Genomic DNA, 11249 nt, shown 5'->3' with positions numbered 1-11249 from the left:
GAAAAAGAACACGTGCAAGAAGGGTGTAGCTGTTGCAGTAAACAGTGTGTTAAGTGGATGAGTTGTACAGGGAGATGGCCACAGCCAGGAATGATTTCCTGTGTCGTTTTTTTCGGTAATCTCAGTCTTCCTCTGAACGTGCTCCTGTGACTGACCAGCATGTCATGGAGTGGGTGGGAGGTGTTATCCAACATTGTCTTTATTTTGGACAGCATCCGCCTCTCCGACACCACCTTGAGGGAGTCCAGCTCCATCCTCACAACATTACTGGCCTTACGAATCATTTTCAGTTTCCACTCCAGCTTCCTCCTGTAATTGTCCTTAGCCTCTCTGATCTTGTCCTTTAGTAACACCTGGACCTTCCTCACCTACTCTTTATTGCCCCCTCTGAAAGCCCTCTTCTTGTCGTTGAGGAGGGCTTTAATGTCCTTAGTCACCCACGGCTTGTTATTTGGGTAACAATGAACAGTCTGAGCTGGAACAATGGAATCGGTGCAGAAAGTTATGTAGTAGTGATACACTCTGTGATAAGTCACTGTTTTGTTCCATTACTTCTAGATGCTCACTGATTTGTCCCATTATTTCTTTCAGAATATCTGCAAAATCCCTGCCACTGCGGCATGCAAGTTGCTTGCGCTTGCTGAGATAATTTGCAGGGGTCTGGACCCTTGCTGTGACTGTGGATTCCGTGGCAAGAGATTTTAGGCAAAAAGTCAAAGCAGAGTGCTTCTCTGACTGGTGAGTATATGGGAAAGATGGATTGAGAGCAGTTAACACATAACTATCAACATATTCAATGATCAGGTTTTTGTAAAACACACTGTTAGGATCATCCACAAATATAATCTTTTTTTATATATGTATATATGTATTGTTTCCAATAATCAAGAATGTCGTCGTCTTTATCAGTGTTTGTGACACCAGAAACAATGACAGAATGTGCAACATTGACACCACTTTCCTGAATAAACTTTATGTTTTTCTTATTGCAGACCTTTTCAAAACAGAAAATACCCAATATTCAATTAAATAACACAAAAAACATTTATTCACACATCAGGCTCCTGGCTGGCTCGCCACGTGTAACGCAAAGTTATTTGACTGACGTACAGAAGAAAAGTTCTTTATGGAGCCCAGATGGTGTGAAGGATGAGACCAAAAACAGAAAGTTTGTTAAGGAAATCCAAAAATATATTGAATAAATGGAGCAAAGGGGAAGTGGAGCAAAAATAATAAATACAAAACACAGCATGAATAAATCCACCACAATTAATGAATGAATTAATGCTTGAATTCTCTATACAAGAGTCTTTTGTTCAGAGTCCTTTTGGTCCTTTTTTGAAGCTTCTTTTATTCCTCCTTAGGGTTCAGTTGCATGAAGGGTAAGAAAAATCATGTCCGTAATCCAAAAATGTCAAAAGGGGGGAAAAGAGAAAAGAAAGAAGGGTCCTACCAGCTTGCCACCTGAATATGAAGAAGATCAATTTTCAGTGTAACAAAAAAAACCCTGACCTGTAGCCCAGAAAAATGTTAGTTAGTATATCAATTTCAATTCAGTTTACCAGTAAACAAATCAATTATTCTATATTTCTATACAACAGTATGAATCTCATCATCATCATCATTATCATTGCATTATCACATTTCACAACAGTACAATATTTAAATTGTTAATTGGTTAGCTACATAGCTTCATCTGTAAAATAATTTAATTGGTATTTGCTACAAGCATATACAGAATGGCAACAAAAAAAAGTAACTGTCTAACAAACAGCATAGCCGAATTCAAGGCAGCACATAACAATAATCAATCAATTGCACTTTGTTTCAAAGAGAGCCCATTTAAGTACTTAAATAACTAAATAGCAAAAAAAAAAAAAAAAAAGCAGTTCTGCTCGCGGTAGAAATGCCGCTGAACAAAGTCATTTTAACAGCAGAAACAACCAACCAGCTACTGACAGCTAAAGGGTTGCTTTTGTCAGAGGTTAAAGACACTTAACGCTGAGGTAATACAAATTGAGAAGAGAAAACGCTTTGTTTTGTTTGAGTCATTTGAGTCACTGAGTCAGTTGCCCAGAGAGTGCAAAAAATGTGCATTTTCACTCAAACTTAATTTGTTTCTCTTTTCATGTATATCCTACTGCTAAGATGAGTGATTGAAAAAAAACCCAACTATTTTTATAGAGCAATAAAGAGCAACACAATTAAGATTTCTAAAGGAAACATTTATTTTATTTTATTTTACTTTATTAGTATTTTCTTCAAATGTGTCAAATTTATATTTTTTTATCTAAATGTTCACTTAGCTGTGTGCCAGGGGGCGGTAATGCGACATGCAACATTGGTTGCCAACCAAGACGAAGAAGAAGAAACTGTGAGCTAGGAGGGAGGGGATGAGTGAGTGAGTGAGTGATTCGTTCATTAGGTCACTACCCGATCCGTACCAGAAACCCGATCCGTACCACACATGTGCAAAAGGCCACTACTTCTGCTCGAAGCATTTTATGATAGTTGATGATCAGAGTATCCGCTAAGATGTTAAGAATAGTAAGTATCTCTTATATGTTTAAAATAATGAAAAATTTCAATATAATGTAGACAAAAATAAAAAATAAAAAGATAGTTATGGATCAGGACTCCCTGATCCTTACTGCGCATGTGCAAAGTCGGACTGTACAAATCGGGTCTACGCGATCCGTACCGCGCATGTGCAGATGTTTTCTTTTTCTTCTGTTTCGTTTAATGGCAGTTTACTCCCCAGTGTACAAGGATACTGCCACCTGCTGACCGAGCGAATGAACCCTATTGTAAACTGAAGTAGCGTCATTACAAATGTGTGTTAAATTTGATTTAGTGATAGTCGAGTGTGTTTATGCTTATCTGTGTGGAGAGGATTGTTGGAATAGTGATGATATGTGAGAATGCTGTTTGTTGATTACAGTTCAGCATTTAACACAATAGTGACCAGCAGACTGATCACAAAGCTGAGGGATCTGGGACTCAACAGCCTTCTGTGTGCATGGGTGTTGGACTTGCTCACTGGCAGAACTCAGGTGGTGAGGGTGGGTAGATGCGTCTCTAACAGCATCACCATCAACACAGGACCAGCACAGGGATGTGTCCTCTCGCCACTGCTTTACTCCCTCTACACTTCAGACTGTGTGGCCACCCACGGCTCCAACACCATTGTGAAATTTGCTGACAACACAGTGGTGTTGGGTGCCATCTCCAACAACAATGAGGCGGCCTACATGGACGAAGTGAAGAATCTGGCATCATGATGCCAGGACAACCATCTCCAGCTGAACATCGGCAAGACCAAGGAGCTGGTGGTGGACTTCAGAAGGAGTCAGCACAGAGACTACAAGCCCATTATCATCAATGGAGCTCCAGTGGAGAGGGTGCAGTCCTTCAAGTATCTCGGTGTCCGCATCTCCTTAGACCTGACATGGTCTGCCCACATTCAGGTCCAGACCAAAAAGGCTAGGCAGCGCCTGTACCACCTACGACAACTGAGGAAGTTCAGGGTCTCTCCAGAGATCCTCGGGATTTTCTATACAGGTGCTGTGGAGAGCATCCTCACACAGAACATCACATGCTGGTTTGAAAACAGCTGTGTTAAGGACCAAAAAGCTCTCCAGAGAGTGATCCGTACAGCAGAACGCTGCTGCAAGATTGTTCTCCCCCCGCTTCAGGTCACCTACACCAGGAGATGTCGGACTAGAGCAGCGCAGATACTGAAGGACCCGTCCCATCCTGGCAACAAACTGTTCCAACTTCTGCAATCCGGTAGAAGGTTCCGCATCATCCGAGCAAGTACAGAGAGACTCAAGAGGAGCTTCTATCCCCAAGCCATCCGGGCCCTAAACCTCTCTGTTGAGGAGAAAAGCATGAATTTGTTTGTAGACGTATTATCCATGGTTTAAATGTCCCGGGCAGTCGAAAAGGAGGCAGAGCTGTTGAGAAATGCTAGGAGCTAACTGGGCGCTAACCGTGTCATTCAAATACATAACTGTCGCAATGTTGGCAAAGAGAGGAAGTGACGTAAGATTTGCACATGCGTGGTACTGATTGCGTTTCTGGTACGGATTGGGTAGCGACGCATGCTACGATTCAGCACAGGAAGGGAGGTGGTGAGTAACTCAAATGTGCTGTTAGCATGTTAGCAGAGCGATGCTACTGGGAACTGATGAGTTATTGTCCTGATGTGAGCTTTCTTTGTGAGCCTTCTTCTTTGGCTCCCGGAGGAGGCGGACGCACTTTTTCTCCTCTCCCTTATCTTCCCTGCTTATGTCCTTGTCTAGTCTCGTGGGGTTTTTTTGTATTTTCCCTGGAACATTCTCTCACAGTCTGTTCTCTAAAACCTAAAAGAGGAATTATGGATTGGATCAACTGGTCCCTAAATGCAATTGACACCCCTTTCTCAACGAGAAGTTTGGGCTTGGGTGAGCCTGAGTGCTGAAGATATCTACCTATTCGGAACCATGGTAACAGGGTTCTGGCGGATCGGAGCTGGCTTGGCCCTGACTTATCGAAGAATTAAGAAAGCGGAACCGGCTGTTCAAACCCCCACAAGGCTGCCCGCTGGGATTGGAACGATGGGAGAGGCGTGAGTTTCTCAAAATGGGCTCATTGAGTCACCACGGATAAGATCTTGGAGAGGCTACGGCTGCTGTGAATACTCAGAATAAGATCTCTGACTGCAGACTGGATACATCTCGGAAGGGCTAGCCCGGAATAACATCTCTGGGCGCAAAATTGGATGACATCTCGGGGAGGCACACTGCCGTGAGTTCTCAGAAATCGGCTCCTTGAGCACAAGAAATGACAACATCACAGAAAGCAAGTATGGTGAAGCTCGCGGCTCTCCAATGGGACCAGTGTTGGACTGTAGAACTGCTTTGAAATTCATATGAGCTGTTTGCACTAAAGTAAAAAATTAACATCACTTCATCCGGATACCCTCTCGGCGCCAGCTACAAGGCTGGAGCTGAACAAAACACCCTGATAACGACTGTGTTTAGTCTGTTCCTTCCCATTCCATGCAAGGCCACCTGGGTTGGCTGGAAGACTGTTTACTTAGCCTGGCAGGGCGAAGGACACTGTCTCAGCTGAACTATCGACACGCACACACATACATATACTGATACTGATAAGCACTCACTGACGCATCACCCTCCCTACCCCGGATCCAACGCCACCTCCAACGCTTACCTCCCCTCTGATGTGGACATCGGGTCAGTTGGAGGCGCAGTCGAAAGATTGCAGCGGTCCCAGATCAGATGTACACACTGGAACTCTTTCCCATGTTGCTTGTCTGTGTTTATTGTGCTATGGTGTGTTGATATCTGTGCATTCCTGTATTATCCTTTTGCGTTACACATTTCGATGTTTTTTTTCCTCGCTACCTAGCCTGACCTGTCTCCCCAATGTGATGTTTGTGTATTGTATGTACGGTCGGCAAGGTCTGTCATCTCGGTTGTGGGCAAAAGACCTGCAACTGACAAATAAAGGCTATCTCATCTCATCTCTCATCATTTCTACTCAGGGTTTTTTCTTCCAGTCTAGAGCAGATATATTTTTGCTAAGAAACTGGCTGTTGTTTTTTTTCCACAATTTTAATTATAAGCTAGATATATTTCTACTAGTGAAATGAGTTTGCTAACAGTAACAGGGATGAGTCAGTGAATGAGTCAGTTGGTCTTGTAAATTATGATTCACGAGTCAGTAAAGAGATTCTCGAGTATTGAACGATTCGTTCAGGATTCGCACATCACTACTCTCAAGTCATAAATTGACTTGGGCAAGTTTGAGAACAGGTTTTGTCATCTTGATCAGCATGAGGCATGTGTGTCATTCAATTCCAATCTTTTCATTAACATGGACACAACATACATTGCTGAGCAACTAAGTGCAATATTCAGCTTGGATACTGGACAAGTGGAAATTGTAACACTGGATAAAAGACCTACACTTCAAAGCCTATCAGGGTGTAGCAAACTTTCGGTGTGTCATTGACACAGAAAAGTAGTGGTATATGCACAGAAGGTATAAAGGTCGCCAGCCTGTTTGGTTCAACCTATCGTTGTGTTGCAGTAAGTAAAGCTGCAGTGTCAAGTTATACCCCAGATTACAACACACTGGTGAACAGCATGCAATACCAGGGTTCCCACTAACAGACAAAGAAAGCAATATCAGATGTTCTCAGTGGCAACATGGCAGTGTCATGGCAAAGCTGAAAATAATTATTGAAAAACAAATGTGTTCGTTAAATGTAACATATGATAATCTGTTTTAAAATGCTGCAGTTTTGGTGACAAGTTCAGAAAAATCTGAAAGTTGATTTTTGTTTGTTACATAATTGACAATCTGTGTAAACATGCACTTGATAAAAATTGTTAGTGGCAAGTGAAAATGTTATCATTTGAAAATGTAAATACTTGCAGAGATTTATAGACATAAAGTTACATATTGAAATGTATCTATTTCCTACCTTGTTAAAGCATTGTTTATAATTATGGCGAGAAGTCATTACGTTAATCAGTGTCTTTATATAGATGAATGTCATTAATTATTAATTAAAGGTAAATTGAGCAAATTTGTTATTTCAGAAGTGTGTATCAAACTGCCCTTCACATTATTCAGTACCCAAGAAGTAGTTCTCAGTTTCAAAAAGGTTGGTGACCCCTGGTTTGGACTATCTACTTACTGAATTAAAAGTGTGCTTCCAGTCAGCCGAGATGGCCTTTAGTGTTTGGGTCTTCGTCCTGCATATATCATAAAATATATGTTTGTGGGATCACTTTAGAGAGGCCACTGCAGATCTAATTATTTGTGTTCTTAAGCTTATTTGATATTTTATCCAATAAGAGGAAACAACTGCACCACTGAGAAGAAGAGTAAACACATTTGAGTTACTTTTTTTAAAAAAAATGCTATACTTGCTTATTGCATGTATAATGCAATGAAGATTAGCAAAATACTGGATCATTTATATACTACATATACTAACTGAAATGACTTTCCTTTTTACAAATTGTTTGAAGTAAATATAATTAAAATAGCAAAAATGTAGGAAGTGGGGCCATTATATTAAAAAAATGCCTCCCTGTGGATGTATTTAAGGCATGACCAACTGGAGGGATTATACATCTCATGGGGCCTAGGAAGACTCCAGAATTCTCAAGGGGAGACCCTGGGGGAAGTAGTGAGAGAGAATGAGTAGTACTGCACTTAGCCTGCTTCCACCACTGCTCTAGGCTTCAGCTCATCTGTATTGTTGTGTTGGTTGTTTCTCTGTGGTGTTCAGAGGGCTAGTTGGCTAGCCAGGCAAGCACAGTATTAGCATGTCTACAAATCACCTACAGTTTTGGGGCTGCAAGTCCTGATGTGTTAGGTCCTGAAACAAAAATGAAATCTCAACAAACACTGTCAACAGATGGAAGTATGAAGTGTTTGTTTCCGATTGAAAATCTTCTGGTGGACACTGCATTGACTTTGGACATAGTCCACCTTCTACCACCAAGACTAGCAGATCGCACGGCACCTTAAATCATCACTGACTGGAGAAACTTCACAATGGACTTCAAACACCTTGGATTCTGCACCTCTGCCCTTTTCTTAAAGATTCTAGGAACTTGATTTCCAATAAACTGAACAGAGGACTTTGGACCACTGAGCATCAGTCAAATTAATTTCTCCTTATCTCAAGTAAGATGAGATAATGTCTCTGGTTCATGGTAAATGGATTGATTCTTATATAGCACTTTTCTACTCTCCCGGAGTACTCAAAGCGCTGTATACAACATGCCTCATTCACCCATTCACACCCACTGCAATCTAACCAACATTCACACACATTCACACTCCGATGGACGCATCGGAGAGCAACTTGGGGTTAGTATCTTGCCCAAGGATACTTGTCATGCAGACTGGGGAAGCCAAACTTCCAGACAGTAGCTGATCTGCTCTACCAACTGAGCCACAGCCAGTCCATTGTACTTTATTGAACAGTTTTTCATGCATAAACTGCAAAAAAGAGCATCTGCAAATTCTCGTCCCACAAAAGTCTTGGCTATTTTTACTCTCACAAATCACTCAAAGCTTCTTCTATCTTCATCAGTGGCCACTGTGGTGCTAATATACAGTGATACTTTTCAATTAATTAAAATAACTGAGAAAATTGTTTACCTAACAGTGAAGATATTTTCCTAATTTCTTTTTTATTTGGCGAAACAGACTTGAATCGTGATGTGGCACCTTAAAGTCTCGAATGGGTTGTCAATCAGCCCAGCAAAGACTCCAGTTATTGAAAAATGTAAAGGACTTTGGACTTTACATTGGACTTTTAAACAGTATTTTCAGAAGTTTTACAACTGATGAAGACTTCCCCCATGCCTATACATTCTACACCAAAATAATCAAGTAACAAAGTTTTAAAAATTGTATGAAAGAAAAGTTCCTGTTTTTCTCATTTACAATAGAAATTTCCTTTTTTTTTTAAATTTTTTTTTATTTTTTACAAAAGGTAGTTAATTTGTAGTTAAACTTCTTTATTCTGATGGAAAGAGAAGTTCAACTGAGATCTAATAAACAGACCTATTGAGTATACATTTTATGTATGAACTTACAGGGACATAAATCCTTTACAATTTTCCTTAGAGCTAATGACACCAAGGCTAGGTTATTTTCAGTGATCATTGCACTCAACTTTGGAACGCATCACCAACTGCCCCCTTTGCTGCAGATGTAGTTGCTGCCACTGAAGTGCTGTGTGTGTGTAAATGTATGTTGATTTGAGACATTTCGGATGTTTTCTTGGTCTCTGCATTAAAGTTAAAACCTGCTGAGGCTGACAGGAACCAACTTCCTATGCGCGTGCTGAGACATGACAGGGCTTTTCCCTTTTGTGTTGAAAGCTGGATTACTGTGCTTGACTTTTCATTGTTTTGTAGTCTGGTTTGATTCTCCTGTGTGCAATAAATCTTTCATTGTTAAACCGAGGCCACTGTTTTTGACATGTACTGTGGGCTATGCTGAGTGGGCGATGCTGTTGTTTTTGTTTGTCCTCAGTCAGTTATCTGAAGTCTCATGGTTGTTCCCGGTGGTTCCCCTTGTTTGTTTTTCACGTTTACATATAATATGTAAACCACTTTAGTGAAAATAATAAAAGTCTTTAGAACTGTTTTCCATACGAATAAACTGCCATCTCAAGGGGTGTGTTCACTTTCACTGTACACACTGAAAATCAAAGACTGAACAGATTTCATGGTTGAGAGAACGACGGAATGAGAAATTGAATCAGAGGTGAAAGAAAAGAGAGAGGGGGGAAAGGTGTGTGAGCGTGTGTGTGTGTGTGTGTGTGTAATGAGGCCTGACTTGGTTAATACCTCAAGGCAAGCTCTGCTTTTGGAAGCCACAACACACACTCAAAAAGATTAAGGCAAAGTAATTTTTTTTAAATGGCAGTAGTGTAATAGAATTACAGAGATGAATGAGGACTGTCAATCACCCAGTCAGAGCCTTTGTTTACAGTCTGAGGAGAGTTACAACTAAGACCGTCTCTTTTTTTGGCACAAGAAAACGAACAAACTGATAACTTTGACCATGTTATTTTCCTGCCTTCTTTGAGGAAAAGGCAATAATCTGTGTCTGGATTTCCTTTTTCTGTCCACATGGCAATGAAGTTGATGGATATCAGAGCTTACAGGCAGACGGTAAAATGCAGGAGCAGGTGGATGTACAGTGTAATATCACTGAATTTCACTGTCTGATAAATCAAGATGTGGAGACCCCCAGGAGGGTCTGGTCAGAAGTTCAACCACTCTTCTAAATCAGCACTAAGCGTTTATTAAACTGTAGGTAGCCATAGCAACAGTATGGATGCACCATATTAGGTTATAAATTCAGGTTCCAGTGGTATCTGAAGATTCCCCAATATGTTTATTGCTATAGCGTTGTTGCTACAAGTGGGTTACAGTTCTGAAAAGACATATCTGTTTTGGATCATTCTTAATGGAAAGAGAAATCTACAGATGAGGTCTCAAGTTACCATCAAAGCATCGTGGACGTGAATGTCATGGTAATTTGGGGCTTTTAATGATTTCTTTAAGCTTTTCTTTCCAGGGTGGAATGTTGGTACAACATATATTTTTAATTACCTTTTAAAGATAAACCATGCCTGTGAAGTTGCCAAGAAGACCAGCATCCTGATGAACAGAGAAGACACAAGATAAGCGAGAACAATAACTTAGAAAAACCATGAGAACTTGGCAGCCTAACACCAACACAGGTTCGCTGAAGCTCTAGCGAGGACTCCGTGAGTGAACTGGTCCTAAATACTGGCAGTCAAATTACCGACAGGTGCGGACAGACAGCTGAATGGAGTAGCTCTGCCCAGATGTGGAAACTCCAGCTCTATGAAAAAATACAGTCACTCACCTGGACCATGACAATACAGGCTCAAATATATACACAAATCCCCATTAATTGATTAAATGTCCCTTAGCAAGTTGAAGCTAAGCCACACAATTTTTGTATTCATCAACAAGCTTCTGGCAAAATTCTGGCTGGATATCTGACCACTCCTCTTAGTAGCATGGTCAGAGTTCATTTTAGTTGGATGGCTTCTTGGCATTGACCTGACTTATGAAGAAAATCAACACATTTTCAGTACACCTGAACTTGGAGGTTTGAAAAGGAAGCTTACTGTTAGCCCTTTTATCCATTCCAAAAACAGTTTTAATGTGTTTTGAATAATTGTCTGGTTGGAACACCAACTGTGTCCAATTTTCAACCATCTTGTTCCTGATTTGAGGTGAGGAATTTGGAGGTAGTCCTCCTCTTTCTATATTCTATCCCCTGTATAGAAAAAAAAAACAGCTCAGAACATAATACTACCACCACCATGGTTAACAGTCGATACAGTGTTCTTAGGTTTGAAAGCCTTACCTTTACTTCTCCAAATATACCTCTTGTCATTGTGGCCAAATAAGTCAGACTTTGTGTTTTCTGTCTGTAAAATATTTCTTCAGAAAGCTTTTCCATGTCAGCAGCTACAAACTTCAGTCAAGCTCAAAGGTGTTGATTTTTCTTGGTCAGTTTCCTCTCAATCCATGATGATCTAAAACTCTTTTCACTATGCATAGTAATGGTACTGTTCCAGCAGTTTCCAGATCATGGCAGGCCTGAGCCTTGGTGGTTCTAGGTTGTTAAAAAAACACCCTAACTAGTTTCCTCTTATCTGAGGG

This window comes from Neolamprologus multifasciatus, chromosome 17 (assembly GCF_963576455.1).
Source record: "Neolamprologus multifasciatus chromosome 17, fNeoMul1.2, whole genome shotgun sequence".
NCBI classification, from domain to species: domain Eukaryota; kingdom Metazoa; phylum Chordata; class Actinopteri; order Cichliformes; family Cichlidae; genus Neolamprologus; species Neolamprologus multifasciatus.
Note: the sequence above shows the minus strand (reverse complement) of the source record.